Source organism: Embiotoca jacksoni, unplaced genomic scaffold (genome assembly GCF_022577435.1).
Source record: "Embiotoca jacksoni isolate LCO1_2020_lvr unplaced genomic scaffold, fEmbJac1.0.p SCAF_10, whole genome shotgun sequence".
Lineage (NCBI taxonomy): Eukaryota > Metazoa > Chordata > Actinopteri > Embiotocidae > Embiotoca > Embiotoca jacksoni.
In genome coordinates, this window is record NW_027185230.1 from 6415356 (window position 1) to 6421355 (window position 6000).

Genomic DNA, 6000 nt, shown 5'->3' on the forward strand with positions numbered 1-6000 from the left:
CATTTATCTATGTAGGAAGTTCACTGAAGTAGAACCCACATATGTGAAACAATGTACTGGCTCACTGTCAAGTGAGATTTACTCCTGCATAAATGAAGCAAAAGTTACACTTTTTAAAATGAAAATGTTCTGGTGTGGACATATCCTAGGTCTAGAATATGCTACAAACTGGACAAAGCATTTTAAATACTAGATAATATCACAAGTATGGAAGTTTGATACCAAGCTCTATACACAATACACATGAACTGATTTCAACAGGCTGTGATATGACTATATGACAGCAGTTCATAGATGCAAACAGAAGAGGTTTGTACCTCATTTCCAAAAGAACCGTTATGCCCATGCTAGCATGCATAATTAATGAATGGACCACTGGTCATTGGTTATTCTGAGACTCCAAGGACTATGATGCCATACTGTTGCAGAAGACTTTGATCCAAATGAGGATGGAATGTAGATTTGCATTCTTCATTTAATTACAGATGTATAATCTAAAGTTAGCATCCCCCATCTGAAGAACATACAACATTTCTTGGAAGGACTTCATTGACGAGAAATGTTTAAAGAGTCCAGGCATGTCTACAAAAATACTGTCAGTGAAGTTTTCAATGGAGTGCTTTGTGCAAAGCGTCATTTTAATTTCCTTCTGCAATCACCAAAAGAGGACTCATTGGAAGTCTTTGTCAGAGCTTCTGTTGTGACTGATATTGAATATTGCAAACAACATCATTTGAAACTTGTTTTATTTGTTAATATGCTAGTATTTAATTTACAGCAAAAAAGCAGCCTAACAATGCCATGAAAATTGCACTTTAATCTTATCTATGAGAGCACTGAATTGCCAACAAAATGCCAAGGGTCCAGGAGGGAAATGGAGTTCATGAATTTTTCATACATTCCCTAATGTGAGACACTCTCACTGTGAGAGAGACCTGATCTTCACTGTTGAAGAAAATGTTCATTCATACTTTAGCATTGCAGACTTCCCAATGTAATGTGAACCATCTGTTTGAAGCCATGCAGTCGTAAAATCAAAAGCTTTTTAAAGTTTCAGCCCTGAGATGTAAAGCAGTGTCACTGGCAGAAAGGACTGTGGACAATGAATTATGATGCTGTCCACCCACTGGGTATATTGCCCCCCCACTAATGTACTTGCACAGACACAGCAATGCACACATGCACAAGCACACACATCCACGCACTCACATAATTAGATTTTATATATTTTTACATTTCTTGTCAAAATGAATGTCATTAAGGATTTCTAAAACTTATCCTCTCTTACTTTCTGTGTTTCTGTGAACCTGAAACAACATACAACTCCTAAATTTCAGAACAGAGTAATTTCCCCTGTTAGGAAAGGAAATGTTAGGAATCCCACACAGAAAAGAAAAAAAATATGGTCGATATACATATGTATGATATATGTATACATATATATATATATATATATATGTATATATATATGTATATATATATAGACATACACAGTGGGTACGGAAATTCAGACCCCTTTAAACTTTTCACTCTTTGTTTCATTGCAGCCATTTGCTAAAATCAAAAAAGTTCATTTTATTTCTCATTAATGTACACTCAGCACCCCATCTTGACAGAAAAAAAACTGAAATGTAGAAATTTGTGCAAATTTATTAAAAAAGAAAAACTGAAATATCAATACTGAGCAAAGGGTCTGAATACTTATGACCATGTGATATTTCAGTTTTTCACAAGGTTCATGCTCAGATTCAAACGTTCACTGTTCACTTTCAAAGTGTTAATGCCTCTCAGATATTGGCACTTATAGTTTAGACGGTCTTTGACACTGTATTTACAGTTTGGTTATTTGTCCCTGATACTGAGGTGCTGCCACATAATTCTTAATCATTGTTTTAATCAGAGAATATCAGTAATCATCCTTGATAACTACTGTATGTTGGAAAAATTACTCAGAGGCTTGGTTCAAAATCAAACACATCGGGCATTTATTCTTGCAAGAAGGAGCAAATACATGCACCCTCAAAGAGAGGTGTCCAGCAAAAAGGCCCCTTCACTCCTCCGTAGGGCAGCTTTTATACAGTTGACAAACAATTGACAGTCACCCCCATTCCTTTTGTATCTGCTTTCGTATGGTAATACTGAGTTGGTTGTAGGTCACAAGATAAGGACACAGGGGAGTCGTCAATTAGATGCGGAAAGTAAAACAAAAGGAATCACTTGCAAATAAGAGAGAAACTCAAAGAGACTTTTTGGAGCCTGCTTGACAAGAGACTTTCTGGAGCCACAATGCAAACAAGAGGAAGGGACACATATTTTTTTTCCATCTGTATCAATAAGCTAAACCAACGCACAACACAGTCCTTTTCCAAAGAATTTAGGCCCTCTGCAAAATCAAGAGGGCCCTACAGAGAACAAGGACCTCAACAAAACTTTTGAGGAACTTCACAAAAAAACTGAGCACTCTTGAAGCAAAAAAAAAAAAAGCCACTCAGATATTTTATGCAAAAAATGAGGCAGGCGAGTGACTTCCTGCAGAGTGACAACATGGCCCTGTGTAAAGACATACAGATTGACTTTCATGTACAGAACAAGGAGTTAGACATCAAAAAGATGACCTTGCTCCAACAATTAAAAAGGCTGAACCTGAAGAACAAAGCAGAGAAAGAAGCCATGGGGTAGCAAAATGACACTCTGCAAAGATAAGTTCTGCAGCTACATAGAAATCTGTAAGATCTGAAAGGTGTTTAGTACAACTATGATACAGTACGGTGTTGGACTTGGGCTCCTGCTAAAGTAACCAAAATGTGTCAGCCCCCAGTCCTGCGTGTTCTTTAATGAGGCAATAGGAGAATATGTCAGGCTCCAAGATATTTATTTAACAGCAGCAGAATAACCATTTTACAGAGCTCTGGGTCCAGACTATGTTTCCCTGACCGCAACAGAGTATGTGTCAGTTCACGAAGTCTGAGCTTCTGACTTTCCCTCACCCAGTCTTCTTATAGTACAGACACCAAAAAGTCATGTGTATTGATGTATCTTTTGTTGGTTGGAGGAGGTGGTGGTTGTCTTCCACCAAAAAGTCATGTGTATTGATGTATCCTTTGTTGGTTGGAGGAGGTGATGGTTGTCTTCCACCAAAAAGTCATGTGTATTGATGTATCCTTTGTTGGTTGGAGGAGGTGGTGGTTGTCTTCCTTCACATCCTGGAGTCCTCCAGACAGCCGTCTGTTCCTGTCTGTGCCTCAAAGAACAACAGTATGTGACCCCACAGGTTGCAGACCCCCTCCTGTGACCTTTTGGTTTGGCCAAGTACTCTCACTCTCATTCACAAACACAGCCTTTTGTCTACACCTTCATTCACAACCACACCCTGTTGTCTACGCCTTCATTCACACCCTTTTGTCTACACCTTCATTCACAAACACAGCCTTTCATCTACCCCTTAGGATTAATAGTTGATAATACGACATATATATAATTAATATAATATGGCATATATATGTTGTATTATTGTAAACATAACCTAGCACAGAATCGCACAACGGCCAGTCTTTAAGACATCAAAATAAGACCCTGCCACAGGACATGTCTGAGCAAAAGGTTTCAAGATGAAAAATACAGCATGAGACAACAAAACTGGGTTCTGCAAGAAGACCTTCATAAGGCAAAGAAAATCATACAACAGCTCAAAGTATTTGAGAAAACCTATCATGCAACGATGTAGGAAAATGAGACTGTGAAACAGGAAAAATGAGGCTCTGAAAGTTAAGGAGTTCAAAGATTATCGAGTCAATAATGTGATGAAGGCCAAAATGAGACCTGAGGAAGAGAATTTGAAGAGGCCAACGAAAAGTTAAGTGATGGAGAAGAGGCCATTAACGAAGCGATGAGGCTCTTCAAGAACAAGTGCAGAAATTTAAAAGTATTCTGAAGGAGCTCAAAGACTTTAAACACTACTATGATTTGATGAAGAGACAAAAAGCGGGTTCATTTGCTAATGACATGAATCTTTGCAAAAAAAAAAAAAAAAAAACATAACGAGGTCAACAAAAGTTGTGCAATGGAAAAGAGGATATGGAACTATGATGTGATGGAGACAGAAAGCGAGTTTTTGTGCCAACAAAATGAGGCTGTGGAAAGAGAACTTGACAAGTTCAACAAAAGGTTGTGTGATGCAGAACATGCAACAAGAAAAAAAGATCAGACTCTGCAAGAAGAAGCTCAGGAGCTAAAAAAAAAAATTATAGAATAACTCAACAGCTTCGAATGCACCTTTTATGTAATGTACAAGTTAAACACATCTATGACACAACAAACAAGGCCGTACACAAGAAGTCCCGGAATTTACCAAAAAATGGTGTGAATCACAGGAGACCATAAAGCCTAATAATTATGCCAAGCAAACAACAAGCGCAAGAGCTCAAAGTTATTCAGAAAGAGCTCAAAGACTATTGATACAACTACAGCGGGTAAGATAAGTATTGAACACGTCACCATTTTTCTCAGTAAATATATTTCCAAAGGTGCTATTGACATGAAATGCTCACCAGATGCTGTTAATAACCCAAGTAATCCATACATACAAAGAAACCAAAACAAATAAGTTCAGATAATTAAGTTATGTGTAATAATGTGAAAGGACACAGGGAAAAAGTATTGAACACATGAAGAAAGGGAGGTGCAAAAAGGCATGGAAAGCCAAGACAACAGCCAAAATCTATCAGTGAACAGAAAGCAATCCGGCCCCTTGTCAGTGCAAATTAATATCAGCTGGTTCAGTCCCAACTGATGGCCTATAAAAAGGTGTCTCATTACCAAGGTGTCACAAGAAACATCTCATGATGGGTAAAAGCAAAGAGCTCTCTCAAGACCTTTGCAAGGCGGCACGGTGGTGCAGTGGTTAGCATTGTCGCCTCACAGCAAAAAGGTTCCGGGTACGAATCCGGTCCTGGGCCTTTCTGTGCGGAGTTTGCATGTTCTCCCTGTGCTTGCGTGGGTTCTCTCCGGGTTCTCCGGCTTCCTCCCATCATCCAAAAACATGCACCTCAGGTCAGGTTACCTGGCGCCGCGCTAGTGGCAGCCTGTTGCAGCAGCTCCCCCCTGAGAGCCCCCCCTGCTGCAGCGAAGAAATTTCCCCTCGGGGATTAATAAAGTGAAATTAAAAAAATAATAATAAAAAAAAAAACCTTATTGTTGCAAAACATACTGATGGCATTGGTTACAGACACATTTCTAAACTTCTGAATGTTCCAGTGAGCACTGTTGGGGTCATAATCTGGAAGTGGCAAGAACATAATTTCACTATAAACTGGCCACGACCAGGTGCCTCTCGCAAGATTTCTGACAGAGGAGTGAAGATAATTATCAGAAGGGTTATCCAAGAGCCAAGGACCACTTGTGGAAAGCTTCAGAAAGACTTGGAATGAGCAGGTTCAATTGTTAAAAAAAAACAACCAATAAATAATGCACTCAACCGCCACGGCCTGTATGCACGCTCACCACACAAGACTCCATTGCTGAAGGAAAAGCATGTTGAAGCTCGTTTAAAGTTTGCTGCACAACATTTGGACAAGCCTGTGAAATACTGGGAGAATATAGTCTGGTCAGATAAGGGCAAAATTTAACTCTTTGGATGCCATAATGCACACCACGTTTGGAGGACAAATGGCATTGCACATCGCCCTAAAAACACCATACCAATAGTGAAGTATGCAGGTGGGAACATCATGGTGTCGGGCTGCTTTTCAGCATACGGTACTGGCAAACTTCACATAATTGAAGGAAGGATGAATGGAAAACTGTACCGAGACATTCTTGATACAAATCTGCTGCCATCTACCAGGATGATGAAGATGAAACGAGGGTGGACCTTTCAGCAAGACAATGAGCTCAAACACACAGCCAAGGAAACTCTCAATTGGTTTCAGACTAAAGAAAATAAAGCTACTAGAATGGCCCAGCCAATCACCTGACTAGAATCCAATTGAAAATCTATGGAAA